The sequence below is a fragment of the Hemibagrus wyckioides genome, linkage group LG24 (genome assembly GCF_019097595.1).
Source record: "Hemibagrus wyckioides isolate EC202008001 linkage group LG24, SWU_Hwy_1.0, whole genome shotgun sequence".
NCBI lineage: Eukaryota > Metazoa > Chordata > Actinopteri > Siluriformes > Bagridae > Hemibagrus > Hemibagrus wyckioides.
In genome coordinates, this window is record NC_080733.1 from 16,352,103 (window position 1) to 16,375,067 (window position 22,965).

The 22,965-nt window shown below is 40.9% G+C and overlaps 1 long non-coding RNA gene across 1 annotated transcript; it reads right to left on the minus strand.

Annotated features, from left to right (window-relative positions):
* Positions 1–9,377: 9,377 nt before the first annotated feature.
* LOC131344947 (uncharacterized) lies at positions 9,378–22,384 on the minus strand. The gene is made up of 3 exons (XR_009203420.1): positions 22,251–22,384; positions 9,658–9,954; positions 9,378–9,509 (listed from the first exon to the last, which is right to left on the minus strand). It is a non-coding gene; the product is annotated as an uncharacterized LOC131344947 (long non-coding RNA).
* Positions 22,385–22,965: the final 581 nt, after the last annotated feature.

Sequence of the window (22,965 nt, forward strand, 5' to 3'; positions counted from 1 at the left end):
TACATACATACATACATACATATATATATATATATATATATATATATATATATATATATATATATATATATATACATATATATATATATATATATATGTATGTATATATATATATATACATACATATATGTATGTATATATATATACACATACATATATATATGTATGTATGTATGTATGTATGTATGTATGTATGTATATATATATATATATATATATATATATATATATATATAAATAATGTAATTAGCAGAAGGCTTGATCCAGAGCGACTTACAGAAGTAAGTCTGACCCTGTCATTACCCCGTCATTACATCCACACCTCGTCTCACACTGCTATTACCCCAGCTGCACTACTGGAGCCTTCAGAAATTTGGGCTTGTGTGTTTTACTCATTATTGGATCAGTGCTTGGTTTCACACTGATACAGTAAAACACTGTAATGGTTATAATAACGCTTATGATCTTAGAGTAGATTTTAGAATTAATTTTGGTTCATTTCAGTGATTCTTAGTGAACAAGTGTCGATGTGTTTTTATTGATAGTCTTCAAAAGCACTTCTGGAAGCTGCTCTGGATAAAGCCTTCTGCTAAATGCCGTAAATGACAAATGATTATAAAATAATAATAATAAACATAAAAATAAAATAATAATAATAATAATAATAAATTAATAAAACATTCATTTAAACAAAACTGGCAAGTCCCTTAAAGGTTAAAGGTTGTCCCACTTTAGACCTGGGTGTCTGACCCATGGTGGGATTGACCGCTCGTCACAGAATGGACTGTGAAAAGGAGCAGTATCTGTTTCTTTTTAAACAATTTGGTGCCTTTCGTGGTTGAAAGGAGGTTCATCAAAACTACCTACCTTCCTTCCTACCCACCTAACTGCATACTGACCACCACATTCTGCCACACACACCTGCACCACCAAGCCTCACACACCCACCTGCCCCAGGCAGCCCAGCCCACCCAGCTACCCAACAGGCTCCCCCACCCGCCCACCCTGTCAGCCTGTACCACGCAGCCTACCTCTGCCCCACCCGCTCCGACACAGCCCACACCATCGCCCGCCTCCCGGCCACAGCACGACACCACCCGCCCACCCCCTCCAGACCTATCAAGCGTGCCCGCCCTCCGGTGGGCCCCGCCAGTCACGCACACTACGTTCCCTGCCCCTCCACCTACCTAAACATGACCACCCCCCACCCCCTCCCGGCCTACCCAGTCCCGCCCAGTCTACTACACCCTCTCACCCCGCCGAATCCACCAACCTGAACACACACCTAACTAGGAACTAGAGCTGCACGATTACTCCTTAAAAAACGGCCATCACAATTCCACACCATCTTAATCCTACTTTACTACAGTTCAGCTAAATCTATTTTCATGGAAATGAGAGAAGTGTAACGAGGAGAGAGGAGCGTTCCCAAGTATCCTCTATTTTTTCGGTTTTAAACTAGATTACGCTGCATTAGAAGCAATGTTTAGTCACGGTTTCTACACCAAAGGGTAACACCACCAACCTGTTTAATCACCTGAAACATTACAGACCACACTAACGTTAATAAAAGCGACGTTATTCAGCGCAGGGGAGCGTCAATAAATGACTAACTGAATGACACTAAACCGATGTTGTTACAAACACCTTCACACTGTCTTTCACATGTGAGTAAAAATTATGATTTAAAATCTATTTTGATTAAAATAATGTCTAGTTAATAGTGTAAAAAAAAAGAAGATAAAATAATAAGATTAACGTAATAAGATTAAAACTAATAAGATAAAAATAATAAGATTATTTTATTATTCTTATTATAGATTATTAAGATTATTTTACTTTTTATAAGTAATAAATTCTATTTAAATAATTTAAATAAATTCATTAATATTAATTATTTGTGCTTTTTTTTAAATAAATTCTATTTATTACTACAAAAGTGAAATAAGAAGCGCCTCTTTTTATTACATTTTGAGGGCTTCTTCTATTTTATATGAATATTTTTATGGCAAAATTGTGATTTTTATTTATTTCTCATGAAAAACCTGGTAGTCATTTGTTTATATTTGTTTAAATTTAATAAAAGCAAAGAGCATTTTTTCTCTTTTGTTTGCATTTGGTAATTTAAGGTGCAGGGTTTCTAAATCACTAAAGTTCATAGAAATAGAAAAGCCTGATTTATATTCTAAAAAAACGTTAAAAAATATTTTTGAAAATTACGACGTATTTCTCATTTGTTCCAGAATCGTGCAGCTCTACTTCACACCTAAACACCTGAAACTCAACCTACTGACCTGCACAACTGTCCACCTACCTGCTCACTGACAGACCATCTACACACACCTACTGACCTGCACAACTGTCCACCTACCTGCTCACTGACAGACCACTTACACACACCTACTGACCTGCACAACTGTCCACCTACCTGCTCACTGACAGACCACCTACACACACCTACTGACCTGCACAACTGTCCACCTACCTGCTCACTGACAGACCACTTACACACACCTACTGACCTGCACAACTGTCCACCTACCTGCTCACTGACAGACCACCTACACACACCTACTGACCTGCACAACTGTCCACCTACCTGCTCACTGACAGACCACTTACACACACCTACTGACCTGAACAACTGTCCACCTACCTGCTCACTGACAGACCACTTACACACACCTATTAACCTGAACAACTGTCCATCTACCTGCTCACTGACAGACCACTTACACACACCTACTGACCTGAACAACTGTCCACCTACCTGCTCACTGACAGACCACTTACACACACCTATTAACCTGAACAACTGTCCATCTACCTGCTCACTGACAGACCATTTACACACACCTACTGACCTGCACAAGTGTCCACCTACCTGCTCACTGACAGACCACTTACACACACCTACTAACCTGCACAATTGTCCACCTACCTGCTCAGTGACAGACCACCTACACACCTACTGACCTGCACAATTGTCCACCTACCTGCTCAGTGACAGACCACTTACACACACCTACTGACCTGCACAAGTGTCCACCTACCTGCTCAGTGACAGACCACCTACACACCTACTGACCTGCACAATTGTCCACCTACCTGCTCAGTGACAGACCACTTACACACACCTACTGACCTGAACAACTGTCCATCTACCTGCTCACTGACAGACCACTTACACACACCTACTGACCTGCACAAGTGTCCACCTACCTGCTCACTGACAGACCACTTACACACACCTACTGACCTGCACAACTGTCCACCTACCTGCTCACTAACAGACCACCTACACACACCTACTAACCTACACACCACCTGCTCATTTACACCCCACCTACACAAATATCTACCTAAATACACCCCACCTACACAAAGATCTACCTAAATACACCCCACCTACACAAATATCTACCTACCTACACAAATATCTACCTAAATACACCCCACCTACACAAAAATCTACCTACCTACACCCCACCTACACAAATATCTACCTACCTACACCCCACCTACACAAATATCTACCTACCTACACCCCACCTACACAAAGATCTACCTATCTACACCCCACCTACACAAAGATCTACCTACCTACACCCCACCTACACAAAGATCTACATACCTACACCCCACCTACACAAAGATCTACGTACCTACACCCCACCTACACAAATATCTACCTATCTACACCCCACCTACACAAATATCTACCTACATACACCCCACCTACACAAATATCTACCTATCTACACCCCACCTACACAAATATCTACCTACATACACCCCACCTAGACAAATATCTACCTACCTACACCCCACCTACACAAATATCTACCTACCTACACCCCACCTACACAAATATCTACCTATCTACACCCCACCTACACAAAGATCTACCTACCTACACCCCACCTACACAAAGATCTACCTATCTACACCCCACCTACACAAAGATCTACCTATCTACACCCCACCTACACAAATATATCCCTAGCAGGGATAAAAAGCATGTGCAGGTCTGGTGAGCGGTGAGCAGAGGCCGCGGGCCTAGGTAGGCGGGCGGGGCAGGCCGGATGGGCCAGGCAGGGCCAGGGCAGGCTACGTGGACAGGCAGAGCAGGGCAGGTCAGGGGGGGTTAGCCATATGGGCAAGCTGTGTGAGCTGGGCTGAGTGGGGCAGGCTGGGTGATGCAGGCCGGGTGATGCAGGTAAGGTGAGGCAGAATAAGTGATGTGAAGTACGCTAACTGAGGCGTGATAAGATAGGAACGGTAGGAATGAACTTACATATTAGAATCATTTTGATTATTCTCAACAATTTTGATCTGAACTTAGTAGTTCTGAGGTCAAAGAACTCAATATCCAATGTGCATCTATATGCATGTGATGTCAGGTGTAATAATAATAATGTAAATATTATAGACATCACTTTTCATGATACATAATGTTTAGTCTGTGTACTTGCCAGTGATGTTTTATAGTTAAAAAAAACTTAACATTTATGACTGCCCTAATAACTATAGCACTGATAACAATATCTTATCAAATAAAATCTAAATGTAAAGGTGATGAGGAGAGTTTACAAACTATACTGAAACTCAAATATCACAAAATCTCCTCAGATAAAATCTAAATGGACAGTCTGTACAAGTGATGAGGACAGTAATGGGCTTTGGTTTTGCCTGAGTGATGAACTTCATCCGTCTACATCTGGAGGGCAGACCATCAGGTTCCCCAGGACAGAACCACAGGCCACTGGACACTGATGAATCATCATCTGGAGGACAGACCATTAGGTTCTCCAGGACAGAACCACAGGCCACTGGACATTGATGAATCATCATTCATTCATTTATCTGTCTTACGGACTCCAACGTAGACCGAGCCGTAGCTTCCATCCCCCAGCAGCTTTCCTACAGTGTACTGTGAATCAAACTCACCTGTTACACACACAAACACACACACACACACACACACAAACACACACAAACATACAAATACAGTAATTCAGTTAGTAATTGTATTGAGGCTCTCACACACTGTGTACTGCCATAAGAGAGTGTTTATTCTCCCCTACACACCGTTATCAACTTGGCTTACGCCGCATCATACTGCCATCTAGTGGCCATCTAACAGGTAAGCATCTGGCAAGTATCACATATCAATACAGTAATCCGTCCTGTCTCTATGTTGCTCTGAATATGAGCATCTGGAGTAAATATAAGAGTCTGAATAGAAAATGATACGAATCCTTCACTAGCTACTCGGCAGTGTAGACACCTTGCTAAGTGATTTAGAAATGTTAACAATAGTCTGTGAGGATTGTAACGTACTGTGAACTGAAGGGTCGAACACCAGATGTTTCTCCGATCACGAAGTGCGCCTGGCCGAACCCTGAGCTCAGAGACAGGAGGTACTCGTAGATCTCAGTTTTCTTCATCGCCTCCCTCATGGATGATTTGTCTTTTGGAAAACTGGTGCAATGAGAAATAAATGTCAAATGAAGAAAAACACAAACACACACACAAAGTAACGCGTAGAGTTTTATGCAAATTAGGGGGCGGGATTAGTCAAGTCCCCATTGGTCGACTGCCTCTCAACCTACTGCCCTATCACAGCCTATCAGTAAAGTGACGTCACGGTCGCGTGACTCTGCCGGTTAGTGTTTGGATCTGTCTTAAGCAAGTGAGAAGATTTAATTAATCCGTTTCTTAAATGTGTGTCTGTTGTAGAATCGAGTCAAACTTCCTGTTATTATGCTAAAGAGTATTTTAATGAACTGGACAAGTGTATCATTGTACAATCATTAGCATCATAGCATAACATTATTGTTGCTGAAACAGTAGAGTAGTGCACTAGCAGCACTAAGCTCATGTTCAGTTTCATCATGATGAAATGTAGAGCTTTAAAGTAATGTCCTTCACTTTGTGTTTACTCTGATCTCTGTATTAACCCAGACTCTTAATCAGAGTCCTGTATCACCATGTCCACAGGCTCAGGTCAGTCAGATACAGGCTCAGGTCAGTCAGATACAGTGTCAGATACAGGCTCAGGTCAGTCAGATACAGGGTCAGATACAGGCTCAGGTCAGTCAGATACAGGCTCAGGTCAGTCAGATACAGGGTCAGATACAGGCTCAGGTCAGTCAGATTCAGGCTCAGGTCAGTCAGATACAGGGTCAGATACAGGCTCAGGTCAGTCAGATACAGTGTCAGATACAGGCTCAGGTCAGTCAGATACAGGCTCAGATACAGGCTCAGGTCAGTCAGATACAGTGTCAGATACAGGCTCAGGTCAGTCAGATACAGTGTCAGATACAGGCTCAGGTCAGTCAGATACAGGGTCAGATACAGGCTCAGGTCAGTCAGATACAGGGTCAGATACAGGCTCAGGTCAGTCAGATACAGGCTCAGGTCAGTCAGATACAGAGTCAGATACAGGCTCAGGTCAGTCAGATACAGGGTCAGGTCAGTCAGATACAGAGTCAGATACAGGCTCAGGTCAGTCAGATACAGGGTCAGATACAGGCTCAGGTCAGTCAGATACAGGCTCAGGTCAGTCAGATACAGGGTCAGATACAGGCTCAGTTCAGTCAGATACAGGGTCAGATACAGGCTCAGGTCAGTCAGATACAGGGTCAGATACAGGGTCAGGGGCTGCAGGATCAGAGACGGACACATGCACTAATCAGGACATGGCCAAGTGCATGCTGGTGCTGTAATGAAGCATAGATTCCCCATGCAATGTTTTCAAGATGACCGTTAATAAAAGCTAGATATTCAGTTTTATATGAGGATATGAAAGTCTGCTGCATTTCTCTTTATCACATTTTTGGCTCTTTCCCCGATATTTTCAGGAGGCAGACTGCCTGTGGAAAAAGAAGAATAAACACTGTTCCAGAAACCAGGAAAGATAAAAGCTTTAGTCTGAATGTTCAGGGCTGCCATTACAGCAGTGTTCTTGCTTATACAAGATCTACATCTTTGATATATAAAATACAGTTGTTGTTTTTTTTTTATTACATAATGTTTTTAAAGTATTTGACTCTGCACTTCTGTTTCTGCCCATTGCAGAGAGTTTTTGTAATTCTCTGCTAAGAGCTGTTACTGCTAGTTCTGTCCTATTGCTGAATAAAGTTTTATTAAAGCAGTGAGTGTTACTGTTTCATATTAAGGCCAGAGAGAGAGAGAGAGAGAGAGAGAGAGAGAGAGCTGTTTATTCATATCATAACAATGGCTTCTTGTCAGATTCAAGCTCAAAATAACTCTTTAAATTAGAAATGATTTCTAGACTCTTTATTTCTGTCTGTGTTAGAGACAGATCAACATCATTATGGAGTTACATGCCACCATAAAAGCTGCAGAAGGATTTGTGGTTAAATACATTGCAAAGTGATGCTATAAATGTATTTAAACACATTTATTCCACAATGCACATAGTTTAAAACTAATAAATACAGATCTCTTCCAAAGTCTCAGGATGGGGAGTTTGGGTCAGTGTGTGTCCTAAACTGTGCCTGTGGTCACAGCGTCCAGTCAGCGTTCATGAAAGAGTTTATGTAAACACACATTTATGAATAATGTATAATGAATTCTGTAAATAGAGACACACAACAACAAAGAAATCAGTGTTCATCAATCAATTGATTTATTTGACATTTTTAACACTAAAGAGCAATCGACACAAAAATTGTGAAAAAGCACACACCAGAGACTGCACACACACATATACATATTATTGCAAACTTTAAACACTAATTAACTTAATACACATTAAAATAAAGACAAAATATATACAAAATATATCTGAAAATATATAGAAAAGTCTGTGTGTACACTACCAGTCAAAAGTTTGGACATTCTAGAACAATACTGGAGATTCAAAACTATGAAATAACACACATGGACTTAAGTAATCCATATGTAACGACAACAAAAAACAGTCAGTTGTTATTTTAAGACACGAAGGTCAGGTGTTCTGGAATAGTTCTTGCAAGAACAGTATTGTCAAGTGCATTTGCAAAACCCATCAAGCACCATGATGAAACTGGTTCACATGAAGACCATCCCAGTAAAGAAAGACCAAAACTTATCTCTGCTGCAGAAGAGAAGGTCATTTAGGAGTTACCAACCTCAGAAATCACCAATTAACAGCACCTCAGATTAGAGGCGTTATGAAGGCTTTACAGAGCATCAGTAGCAGACATATCTCAATATCAACTGTTCAAACGACATTATTGTGTATTTCGGCCGCCTTCAGCATTGTTTTACAACGTAGAAAGAAATAAACATCAGGAAAGACCATGGAATTAGAAGATATGTCCAAACTTTTGACTGGTAGTGTATATGTGGACTGTTCGGACCCTGCTTTAGTTCCATCTTACAAAACCTACACAGGTCGTCCGACATGGTCAAAAGTCAAAGAAGCTTTATTACCATATATAGCTGATGCAGTACACGGTGAAATGAAACACCGTTCCTCCTGGACCAGAGCTGCTACACAGAACAAAAACAAAGTACAGGTGACGCGGACACACACAGAGCTAATCTATACTACAAGGTGCATTCTTTAGAAACTAAACATACAACATAAGTGCACAGGATGACAAGACAAGACAGTGCAGACAAACAAGACACATAACGCCGACAAAAGAATAATGTTGGACCGTGAGTGCAAAGAGATACAAATATTAAAGTGATGTGTACATGTAAACAAGAAAAATGTGTGTGTTTGTGTGTGTGTTGTTCAACAGTCTGGTTGTACGGGCCTGAATGCTTGAGTACCTCTTTCCGGATGGCAGAAGGGTGAAGAGTGTGTGTGAGGGGGGTGTGGAGTCGTCCACAATGCTGTTTGCTTTACGGATGCAGCGTGTGGAGTACATGTCCATAATAGAGGGAAGAGAGACTCTGATGATCTTCTCAGCTGATGGTGAGCTTCAGGCCTCTTGCATTTCTGCAGTCTTTTCTCCTCCATCTGTTGCTTGGTGGATGCAAGTTCTCTCTGATAGAACTCAGGTGGTATGGAGAGGGCAGCAGAAGGTACTGCAAGATACAAAATCTTGTCAGGCATTTGTGTATAACAATATAAAAAGGTTTTAAATACTCCACTCTTACATTACCTTTTACTTTTAACTTTAGTGATTAATGCACAACACAGTGGGGAAATTTCCACGTTACAGCAGCAACAAAAGAAGAATAATGTGCAAATATGAAGCAGAAAGATCTAAATCTAAATAAATACAGAAGAAAAAGAAAAATTTCACAGAACAAACAAACAAATTGCACAATTGCACTAAATTGTTGTTATTGCACTGTTGTAGGGCAGCACGGTGGCTTAGTGGTCAGCACTGTTGCCTCACAGCAGTCCTGGGTTTTATGTGTGAGAGTGTGTGGTTGTCTGTCTATATGTGGCCCTGTGATGGACTGGCGACCTGTCCAGGGTGTACCCCTTCCTTTCACCCTATGTGTGCTGGGATAGGCTCCAGCAGACCCCCGTGACCCTATTTAGGAATAAAGTGGATTAGACGATGGATGGACTGTTGTATTGCACAGAATTTTAATTATTGTAATTTCACAGTTTAAGAATATCACATACAACAGTGTGTATTATGATGACAGGTTATTTGTGTGTATTATGACCCAACTGACCCATTGGCTTGGACGTCGAACTTGAGGCAGGCACGGGCGGACGGTCTGACTGTATCTGGCTCCGGAGGTAGTGCTGCAGTTTGTACATCCGTGTCCCTGGGACACAAGTCACCCCCATTATAAAGGAAGCATAACCGTATTCACCAAAGACTTCTCTTTTGTCAGCGGTGTCACCCCCTCTCTGACGGACCACAGCAAGTCCCTCCTTCTTCGGTGCCGACTTTCCTGCAGAGACGGGTCATCTTTGATCAGCCTGGCCTCCTCGGTTAGCTCCTGAAGGAGATATCCTAGTGGTCCCTTACGGACATAAAAAGTAGTAACTGTTAGATGTTAGTATGTCTGTTTTAAAACAAAATCTTACAATGATCACTATAAAAAACACTAGGACTTTGTTTATGCACCCTAACCACCCCGGCCCAAGCTTAACAATCGTATGGTGTAATTATCAGGCATTAACACCTGTTCTCAGACCAGTCCTTCACACCCAGTGGTTTATCACCTAGGAGTGACTGATTAATTAAAGTGTGAAGGGGAGTGGGCCATCAGAACCATCACAGACAAAGAGTTTCAGACACTCTTGTACAACTTCCCCTTGATTCTTGCTGAAATTTTTCTATCACACAGAACTCCCAACACCTTTCTCCACCCATTCCAACCTGCCTGCACTCGCTTCTTTACCTCTTTCCCACACTCTCCATTGCTCTGGACTGTTGACCCAACTTAAACTACTTAAACTCCTGTACCTTCTTCACCTCTTCACCCTGTAATCTTACTGCTCCACTTCCCTCCCTTTCATTCACACACATGTACCCAATCTAACTACGACTGAGTTTCATTCCTCTTCTCTCCAGCGCAAACCTCCACCTGCTCCCTGCTCTCACTACAGATCACAATGTCATCTGCAAACATCATTGTCCAAGGAGACTCCTGTCTGACCTCCTCTGAAAACTGGTCCATCACCATAGCAAACAGGAAGGGGCTCAGAGCTGATCCCTGATGCAGTCCCACCTCCACTTTGAACTCCTCTGTCTGCCCTACAGCACACCTCACCACTGTCCTGCTCTTCTCATACATGTCCTGCACCACTCTGACATACTTCTCTGCTACTCCTGACTTCCTCATACAGTACCACAGCTCTTCTCTTGGCACCCTGTCAAACGCTTTCTCCAAGTCTACAAATACACAGTGCAACTCTCTCTGACCATCCCTATACTTCTCCATCTTCTCAATCCAAAAATTGCATCTGTTGTGCTCTTTCTGGACATGAAGCCATACTGCTGCTCACAAATTTCCACTACCTTCCTTAACCTAGCTTCCACTACTCTTTCCCATAGCTTCATTGTATGGCTCATCAATTTTATCCCCCTATAGTTGCTGCAAATCTGCACATCACCCTTATTCTTAAAGATCGGCACTAATACACTTCTTCTCCATTCCTCAGGCATCTTCTCACTCTCTAAAACCCTGTTAAACAAACTAGTTAAAAATTCCACTGCTGCCTCTCCTAGACACTTCCAGACCTCTACCGGGATGTCGTCATGACCAGCTGCCTTTCCACTTTTCATCCTCTTCAAAGCCTTCCTGACTTCATCCTTTCTAATCTTATCTACTTTCTGTTCCACAGAGTTCACCCCTTCTACTCTTTTTCCCTCTCATTTTCCTCATTCATCAGCTCTTCAAAGTACTCCTTCCATCTCCTCTGAACACTCTCCTCACTTGTGAGCACCTTTCCATCTCTATCCTTAATAACTCTAACTTGCTGCACATCCTCCCCATCTCAAATCCTCTGCCTAGCTAACCTGTACAAGTCCTTCTCTCCTTCTCTAGTGTCTAACCTAGTGTACAACTCGTCATACGCCTTCTGCTTGGCCATAGACACCTCCCTCTTCACTATAACTCCTTGTATTCCTGTCTATTCTCTTCAGTCCTGTCCATGTCCCACTTCTTGGCTAACCTCTTCCTCTGAATACTATCCTGAACTTCCTCATTCCACCACAAAGTCTCCATATCTTCCTTCCTCCTTCCAGATGACACACCCAGCACCTTTCTTCCTGTCTCCCTGATCACTTCTGCTGTAGTTTCCTAGTCATCTGGCAGCACTACCTGACCACCCAGAGCCTGCCTCAACTTCTGTCTAAATTCCTCACAACATTCCTCCTTTTTCAGCTTCCACCACTTGGTTTTCTTCTCTATCTCTATCTTTGACCTCTTCTTACAGACCATCAAAGTCATCCTACACACCACCATCCTATGCTGTCTGGCTACACTCTCTCCCACTACCACTTTACAGTCACTAATCTCTCTTAGATTGCCTCTTCTACATAGGATGTAGTCTACCTGTGTGCTCCTCCCTCTTCTGAAAATAAGTGTTAACCACAGCCATGTCCATCCTTTTAGCAAAGTCCACTACCATCTGTCCTTCAAGGTTCCTTTCCTTAACTCCAAACTTGCCCATCACCTCCTCATCACCTGTGTTCCCTTCACCAACATGTCCATTAAAATCTGCTCCTATCACCACTCTCTCTCCTGTGGGAATAGTCTCTATCACCTCATCTAATTCACTCCAGAATCTCTCTTTCTCCTCTAACTCACAACCTACCTGTGGGGCATAACCACTAACAACATTCAACATCACCCCTTCAACCTCTAACATTAGACTCATCACCCTGTCTGACCCTCTCATCACCTCCGGAACATTCCTCACAAACTCCTCCTTCAGGACCACACCTACCCCATTTCACTTACTATCCACACCATAATAAAACAGCTTGAATCCTGCTCCTATACTACAAGCCTTGCTACCCTTCCACCTGGTCTCCTGTACACACAGTATATCCTCCTTCCTTCTCTCCATCATATCAGCCAGCTCTCTACCTTTCAGAGCACTGACGATTCGCATGGTTAAATTTGGCAACGTTTTACGCCGGATGCCCTTCCTGACGAAACCCTCTCTATTTATCCTGGCTTGGGACCAGCACAGACGTTACTGGACTGTGACCCCATGGCTAGATTAGATACTCAGTGTAACATGAAACATAAAACTGTTTTTTTTTATTTTTTTTTACAGTCATTAAATACATAAAAGCACAAATAAGGTTATCATTAATAATCAGAGCAAACACTCGCAATAGGACAAAACTAATGTCATTTAAACATACTGTAATAGATGTAAACTGATAAACACTACAATAACAAATAAATAATAATAATAATAATAATAATAATAATAATAATAATAATAATAATAATAATAATAAACCTTCATTGAAATTATTATTAAGCAGGTAAACAGACAACAGACATCTCGTTTAGCATCGCGTACATGTTTCACAATATCACAATAAACAAACAAGAACAAACACAAAAAACAAACATTACACAAGTAAATACAACACCGTTCATTCATTTACCAATAAAGACGAGAAAGTACGATAAAGAGATAAATAACGAGACAGAACATACACGGAAGGAAAAAAATCATAATCGATATGTTCGCGCGCATGCGCAAACGGGAGCAAAAACACAGAAAAGCGCCAGTGGAGAGTCGGCGGCCGAAAATATACCGCAGCCGTAGTGGTTTAGTACTTCCATTAAAATTTTAGCTAAATAATCCACGGCCTGAAGTGTCAATAAGTGTTTTGCACCAATGGAATTATCCAAGCAGATAAAGGATGTCCTCAGCGAGCTGAGTTTAGTTTAGGGCAGAGGTGTCTAATCTTATCCCCAAAGGGCCGGGGTGGGTGCAGGTTTCATTCCAACCCAGCAGAAAGCCAAGATCATTTGATTAAGCAGGTGGAATCAGCTGTGGCTCCTGCTGGATTGGAATGAAAACCTGCACCCACACGGGGCCTTTGTGGATAAAATTGGACACCCCTGGTTTAGGGGTAAGGGGTACCACAGTTGTTGTTTGCTCATAAGGTTTAGAACTGATCAGAATATCATATATGTTATTAGATACCTGGTTTTTACAGTTTCATTTAATTTCACATGTTCTTTTTCGGCTCTATGTGTCCTGTCTTGTGTTGATTTTTGTACTCACTGTTTCTGCACTGTCCTGTCTTTGCTCTGTTTGCGCCTGGTTGCACTTTATGTGGCTAGGACAAACTTCTGCCCCTAGATCTGTGTTGTTGTTTCTGTGTTTGTAATCATATGGTGTATGTTTCTGTAGCACCAGGGTCCTGGAGAAACGTTGTCTCATTTCACTGTGTACTGCGTCAGCTATATGTGGCTGAAATGACAATAAAAAATTCGAACGAACAAAAATGAATCGGTTGAATATTATCGGCGTTCGATTCATTGAACCGACTCAGTAAATTGAATCAAACGTTCTATGTTCTGTGTGTGGAGTAGTGTTTGAGGAAAACAAACAAACGTGTGAACAATCCCTTACACAGTATCATTTTTATATATTAAAAATATGAACTTAAATATAATTGTTAAATGATTTACATTTCTTTGATTGACTCTGTGGATAAATCTGAATCACTGAGACATGGCACTGAAGAGAAATGTGGGCTCTGAGTAAATACTTGCTTTCCTGTTTAAACTTCTGTGGATTTTCCCCTTTGTAGGAATATTATGTTATATAATAATATTATATGTTTGTGGTCATTCATACTGGGAAAAAGTAGGAAGTGTGTTTTCTTACTAGCCGGGTTAGCAGTTTTAATCTTATTTGTTTCATTCCACATCAACAATCTGGACTAGATCCTTTACATAAAATCTAAATCAAAGAGGAAACACACCAAATACTTTTGCAAGGCTCTGTATTACCCTGTTTATGGAACCCAGGCCTCCTGCTATGTGCTATAACAGACCTGGGTGTGTTACTGAGTTGGTGTGATGCCTTAAGGTGATCCATGAAGCTGATTCCTCTCCTATTAGCCTTGTAACTCTGTGTAAAAGTAAAAACTAAACAGAAATATTCTTTAAATATTTACTCCATCATATCAGACTAATATGTACATACTGGATTTCTTGACATATTTGTAACTAATTCTATCTCACTGTTTCTATGTTACTACATTATACTCTTTTATACGATATTATATGTACAATGCCTATAGAAATTCAGCATTATGTTGTGGAGGTGTTTCTCTTCAGCGAGGACTGAGTGATTGTTCAGGATTGAAGAGAAAATGGATGCTGCCAAGTACATCCAAATTGTTGAGGACAACCTGCATCCCTCTGCTAGACAGCTGAAGATGGGCAGATCATTCACCTTCCAACAAGACAATGACCCTAAACATACCGCCAAAGAACAACACAGTGGCTTAAGGGTAGGAAGGTGAATCTACTTGAGTGGCCGAGTCAGAGCCCTGACTTAAATCTGATCTGTTTGAGAGATGAAGAGCAGTTCACCGTCACTCACCATGGAATTTGACTGAAATTCAGCAATTTTGAATTCGGCAAATTTTCCCTAATCTAGGTGTGCAAAGCTAAAACAGACTAATCCAAAAAGATCAATGGCTGTAATTCAAGCAAAAGGTGGCTCTATGAAGTATTAAATCAGGAGTCTGATGACTTTTCCATCTCTGGTATTCTACTTTTGCAGTTTTTTATTCATTTTCAGAACTGTTACCTTTCAGTAGTTTGATGTTGTAAGGTGAAAATTTGGAAATAAAGCTGAAAAAGATAGATATGGTATTATAATTTGCTATACACATGTATTAATCCATTTTCTAAAGAAAATACAATAGCAGATTAATCTATTTAAAAGTGATCAGAAATGGATTGTGGGACGTTTTCTCCAAAGCAGACTGTATCGTCTGTGCTACTGAGAAAATTAGAGAAATCTCACTGGATTATACAAGCTGTGGATCTGTCTGTCTGTGGAAATAGAAACTCATTTATAGATTTATCTATTTATTTATAATGATTTGCATTTAAATACACTACCTTTTTATGGACTAAAACTGACTTGTATTAAAGAAGGATTTTAATCTAAAGGTTTTTGTGGTTCCACACTGATACAGTAAAACACTGTAATGGTTACAATAACGCTTATGATCTTAGAGTAGATAGAATTAATTTTGGTTAATTTCAGTGATTCTTAGTGAACTAGTGTTGATGTATTTTTATTGACAGAGTCTTCAAAAGCACTTCTGGAAGCTGCTCTGGATAAAGCCTTCTGCTAAATGCTGTAAATGACAATGTAAAACCTTAAATTCTACTTAAACCTAACGTTTAAATAACATTTACATCTTAGAATAAAAAAAAAACAAACAGACAAAAAACAAATGATTATATAATAATAATAATAATAATAATAATAATAATAATAATAATAATAATAATCCCTGACCTACAAATGCCGTCTTCAGATTTTCTGCATAAGAATTGAAATTTAGGAAGAAATTAGCATTGGCATACGAAGCATTTTCAACATACGAACGAACGGAACGGAACGCTGGCTAAGTTGTAGATTTTTGGGAGGCTGGAACAGATTATCTACATTTACATTATTTCTGAATTAAATTTGTATGCCGAGGTTCCACTGTAGTAGTAATAATAATAATAATAATAATAATAATAATAATAATGAACACACTAATAATACTTAAAAAAAAACTTAATAATAATGAAGGCAGTCATTAGATCTGTATATATATATATATATATATTACATACATACAGTATCTCACAGTACACCCCTCACATTTTTGTAAATATTTTATTATCTTTTCATGTGACAATACTGAAGAAATGCCACTCTGCTACAATGTAAAGTAGTGAGTGTACAGCCTGTATAACAGTGTAAATTTGCTGTCTCCTCAAAATAACTCAACCCACAACCATTAATGTCTAATCCGCTGGCAACAAAAGTGAGTACACCCCTAAGTGGTGTAAGAAAAATAAAACTATGAGGGCATTGAAGATCTTAATGTAGAAGTTTATTGCAGCATCACAGTGACAAAATACATAAAGTACTTTAGGTTCATCGGAGTCAAAAAGAACGCAGGACAAATCCTGCTCAAACCTTTTATACAGTGTTTCCCGTGTGTAATTTAAATGAGTTTCACTTTAAATGTAAATTAGTGTAAGAACTGAGTATTCCCCAAATGGCTGGATGATACTGTCTTCTAGCCGGATGTCCTTAAATGGTCATCAAGGTCACGTATACCTTGGCTAGGTATTGTTCTAAGTGTTATCACCCAAATGGTCGGGTGATACTAAATGGTAATCAAGGTCACGTATACCCTTTGTTCAGGGACTGTTCTTGATGTCTTGCTGCCGCTCCCAGACTAATAATTGATTGGATTAAGTGTTCTAAATGTTTGGTAATGCTGCTTTAAGCCAATGTAAAGATACCAAAATAGATAAACTGATTTGAATTAAAGATATTTCTATATGATATGTAAGCCTTTTTAGGAATGAGCTCTTTCAGATGTGTACTGTGGAGTGGAATCTGGGTTGAGGCAGTCTGTAGTTTCTTTCAGTCCCACCTTTGATGCTTTTGGCCCTGAAGCATCACAACACTTCCTTTACACAGATTACACCTCCCATTTCGGGCAGGTGCCCAGTGGCGGTGAAGCCCTGCAGTGGGTTGTCCTCCTTCGGCCCTCAGAGAATCTTACCCGTCATCGAAACTTCACCTCATGCACACTGGTTATGGCTCCATTCCACTAGGCAAACTTTATCATAATGTCTCTTCTTAAGAACCAAACATTTAGAACACTTAATCCAATCAATTATTAGCCTGGGAGCGGCAGCAAGACATCAAGAACCGTCCCTGAACAAAGGGTATACGTGACCGTGATTACCATTTAAGGACGTCCGGCTAGACGACAGTATCATATATATATATATTATATAATGTAATTAGCAGAAGGCTTGATCCAGAGCGACTTCCAGAAGGGCTCTGACCCCGTCATTACATCCACACCTCGTCTCACACTGCTATTACCCCAGCTGCACTACTGGAGCCTTCAGAAATTTGGGCTTGTGTGTTTTACTCATTATAGGATCAGTGCTTGGTTTCACACTGATACAGTAAAACACTGTAATGGTTACAATAACGCTTATGATCTTAGAGTAGATTTTAGAATTACTTTTGGTTCATTTCAGTGATTCTTAGTGAACAAGTGTCGATGTGTTTTTATTGACAGTCTTCAAAAGCACTTCTGGAAGCTGCTCTGGATAAAGCCTTCTGCTAAATGCCGTAAATGACAATGTAAAAATGTTAAATTCTACTTAAATAAAATTTACATCTTAGAATAAAAAAACAAAAACAAAACAGGAGCAAGGCTCCATAGTCCTTATGGATGGCCATACAGCAGATATTATTTTTAAAAAACAAATGATTATACAGTAATAATAATAAATTAATAAAACATTCATTTAAACAAAACTGGCAAGTCCCTTAAAGGTTAAAGGTTGTCCCACTTTAGACCTGGGTGTCTGACCCATGGTGGGATTGACCGCTCGTCACAGAATGGACTGTGAAAAGGAGCTGTATCTGTTTCTTTTTAAACAATTTGGTGCCTTTCATGGTTGAAAGGAGGTTCATCAAAACTACCTACCTTCCTTCCTACCCACCTAACTGCATACTGACCACCACATTGTGCCACACCCACCTGCACCACCAAGCCTCACACACCCACCTGCCCCAGGCAGCCCAGCCCACCCAGCTACCCAACAGGCTCCCCCACCCGCCCACCCTGTCAGCCTGTACCACGCAGCCTACCTCTGCCCTACCCGCTCCGACACAGCCCACACCATCGCCCGCCTCCCAGCCACAGCACGACACCACTGCCCACCCCCTCCAGACCTATCAAGCGTGCCCGCCCTCAGGCTGGCCCCGCCTGTCATGTACGTCACGTTCCCTGCCCTTCCACCTACCTAAATATGACCACCCCCTCCCGACCTACCCAGTCCCGCCCAGTCTACTGCACCCTCTCACCCCGCCGAATGCACCAACCTGAACACACACCTAACTAGGAACTAGAGCTGCACGATTACTCCTTAAAAAACGGCCATCACAATTCCACACCATCTTAATCCTACTTTACTACAGTTCAGCTAAATCTATTTTCATGGAAATGAGAGAAGTGTAACGAGGAGAGAGGAGCGTTCCCAAGTGTCGTCTATTTTTTCGGTTTTAAACTAGATTACGCTGCATTACAAGCAATGTTTAGTCACGGTTTCTACACCAAAGGGTAACACCACCAACCTGTTTAATCACCTGAAACATTACAGACCACACTAACGTTAAGAAAAGCGACGTTATTCAGCGCAGGGGAGCGTCAATAAATGACTAACTGAATGACATTAACCGATGTTGTTACAAACACCTTCACACTGTCTTTCACATGTGAGTAAAAATTATGATTTAAAATCTATTTTGATTAAAATAATGTCTAATTTATTTTACTAAAAGGCTTAAAAATAAAATAAAATAATAAGATTAACATAATAAGATTAAAACTAATAAGAAAAATAATAAGATGATTTTATTATTCTTATTATAGATTATTAAAATGATTTTACTTTTTATAAGTAATAAATTCTATTTAAATAATTAAAATAAATTCATTAATATTAATTTTTTTTTTTTAATAAATTCTATTAATTACTACAAAAGTGAAATAAGAAGCGCCTCTTTTTATTACATTTTGAGGGCTTCTTCTATTTTATATGAATATTTTTATGGCAAAATTGTGATTTTTATTTATTTCTCATGAAAAACCTGGTAGTCATTTGTTTAAATTTAATAAAAGCAAAGAGCATTTTTTCTCTTTTGTTTGCATTTGGTAATTTAAGGTGCAGGGTTTCTAAATCACTAAAGTTCATAGAAATAGAAAAGCCTGATTTATATTCTATTCTGCACAACTGTCCACCTACCTGCTCACTGACAGACCACTTACACACACCTACTGACCTGAACAACTGTCCACCTACCTGCTCACTGACAGACCACCTGTCCACCTACCTGCTCACTGACAGACCACCTACACACACCTACTGACCTGCACAACTGTCCACCTACCTTCTCACTGACAGACCACTTACACACACCTACTGACCTGCACAACTGTCCACCTACCTGCTCACTGACAGACCACTTACACACACCTACTAACCTGAACAACTGTCCACCTACCTGCTCACTGACAGACCACCTGTCCACCTACCTGCTCACTGACAGACCACCTAGACACCCCTACTAACCTGCACAACTGTCCACCTACCTGCTCACCGACAGACCACTTACACACACCTACTAACCTGCACACCACCTGCTCATCTTCACACATCTACACACCTGCTCATCTATACACGCACCTACACACCTGCTCATCTTCACCCCAATACCCCACCTACACACATATCTACCTACCTACACCCCACCTACAGAAATACCTATGTATCTACACCCCACCTACACAAATATCTACGTATCTACACCCCACCTACACAAATATCTACACCCCACCTACACAAATATCTACCTATCTACACCCCACCTACACAAATATCTACGTATCTACACCCCACCTACACAAATATCTACGTATCTACACCCCACCTACACAAATATCTACGTATCTACACCCCACCTACACAAATATCTACCTATCTACACCCCACCTACACAAATATCTACCTATCTACACCCCACCTACACAAATATCTACCTATCTACACCCCACCTGCACAAATATCTACGTATCTACACCCCACCTACACAAATATCTACACCCCACCTACACAAATATCTACCTATCTACACCCCACCTACACAAATATCTACCTATCTACACCCCACCTACACAAATATCTACCTATCTACACCCCACCTACACAAATATCTACCTATCTACACCCCACCTACACAAATATCTTCCTATCTACACCCCACCTACACAAATATCTACCTATCTACACCCCACCTACACAAATATCTACGTATCTGCACCCCACCTACACAAAGATCTACCTATCTACACCCCACCTACACAAAGATCTACCTATCTACACCCCACCTACACAAATATCTACCTATCTACACCCCACCTACACAAATATCTACCTATCTACACCCCACCTACACAAATATCTACCTATCTACACCCCACCTACACAAATATCTACCTATCTACACCCCAGCTACACAAAGATCTACCTATCTACACCCCACTTACACAAATATCTACCTATCTACACCCCACCTACACAAAGATCTACATATCTACACCCCACCTACACAAAGATCTACCTACCTACACCCCACCTACATCTACCTATCTACACCCCACCTACCCAAAGATCTACCTATCTACACCCCACCTACACAAAGATCTACCTACCTACACCCCACCTACACAAAGATCTACCTATCTACACCCCACCTACACAAATATCTACCTATCTACACCCCACCTACACAAAGATCTACCTATCTACACCCCACCTACACAAATATGTCCCTAGCAGGGATAACTAGCATGTGCAGGTCTGGTGAGCGGTGAGCAGAGGTCGCGGGCTAGGTAGGCGGGCGGGGCAGGCCGGACGGGCCAGGCAGGGCCAGGGCAGGCTACGTGGACAGGCAGAGCAGGGCAGGTCAGGGGGGGTTAGCCATATGGGCAAGCTGTGTGAGCTGGGCTGAGTGGGGCAGGCTGGGTGATGCAGGCCGGGTGATGCAGGTAAGGTGAGGCAGAATAAGTGATGTGAAGTACGCTAGCTGAGGCGTGATAAGATCGGAACGGTAGGAATGAACTTACATATTAGAATCATTTTGATTATTCTCAACAATTTTGATCTGAACTTTGTAGTTCTGAGGTCAAAGAACTCAATATCCAATGTGCATCTATATGCATGTGATGTCAGGTGTAATAATAATAATGTAAATATTATAGACATCACTTTTCATAATACATAATGTTTAGTCTGTGTACTTGCCAGTGATGTTTTATAGTTAAAAAAACTTAACATTTATGACTGCCCTAATAACTATAGCACTGATAACAAAATCTTATCAAATAAAATCTAAATGTAAAGGTGATGAGGAGAGTTTACAAACTATACTGAAACTCAAATATCACAAATCTCCTCAGATAAAATCTAAATGAACAGTCTGTACAAGTGATGAGGACAGTGATGGGCTTTGGTTTTGCCTGAGTGATGAACTTCATCCGTCTACATCTGGAGGGCAGACCATCAGGTTCCCCAGGACAGAACCACAGACCACTGGACACTGATGAATCATCATTCATTCGTTTATCTGCCTTACTTCCTCCCTCCTTACTTACTCCCAGGCTTCCTCCCCCAGCAGCTTTCCTACAGTGTACTGTGAATCAAACTTACCTGTTACACACACACACACAGTAATTCAGTTAGTAATCTGTCCCGTCTCTATGTTGCTCTGAATATGAGCATCTGGAGTAAATATAAGAGTCTGAATAGAAAATGATACGAATCCTTCACTAGCTACTCGGCAGTGTAGACACCTTGCTAAGTGATTTAGAAATGTTAACAATAGTCTGTGAGGATTGTAACGTACTGTGAACTGAAGGGTCGAACACCAGATGTTTCTCATAAATAAAGTTTTAAACACTTGTCAGTTTGAAGACACAAAAAAAAATCTCTCTTACCTCAGTCTGAAAGTGTGAACCATCAAGTCTCCAAAGTAGAAATGATCAACTCTTCAGCAGTCCCACGTCACTGTTCTGATTCTGATTCTGATTCTGATTCTGTTATGTCAGAACATTTCCATGGTAACCAGGGGCTGGCAAAGAGAAATAAATGTCAAATGAAGAAACACACACACACACTATCTAATGCATAGAGGTTTATGCAAATTAGGGGGCGGGATAAGTCAAGTCCCCTTTGGTCGACTGCCTCTCAACCTACTGCCCTATCACAGCCTATCAGTAAAGTGACGTCACGGTCGCGTGACTCTGCCGGTTAGTGTTTGAATCTGTCTTAAGCAAGTGAGAAGATTTAATTAATCCGTTTCTTAAATGTGTGTCTGTTGTAGAATCGAGTCAAACTTCCTGTTATTATGCTAAAGAGTATTTTAATGAACTGGACAAGTGTATCATTGTACAATCATTAGCATCATAGCATAACATTACTGTTGCTGAAACAGTAGAGTAGTGCACTAGCAGCACTAAGCTCATGTGTTCAGTTTCATCATGATGAAATGTAGAGCTTTAAAGTAATGTCCTTCACTTTGTGTTTACTCTGATCTCTGTATTAACCCAGACTCTTAATCAGAGTCCTGTATCACCATGTCCACAGGCTCAGGTCAGTCAGATACAGGGTCAGATACAGGCTCAGGTCAGTCAGATACAGTGTCAGATACAG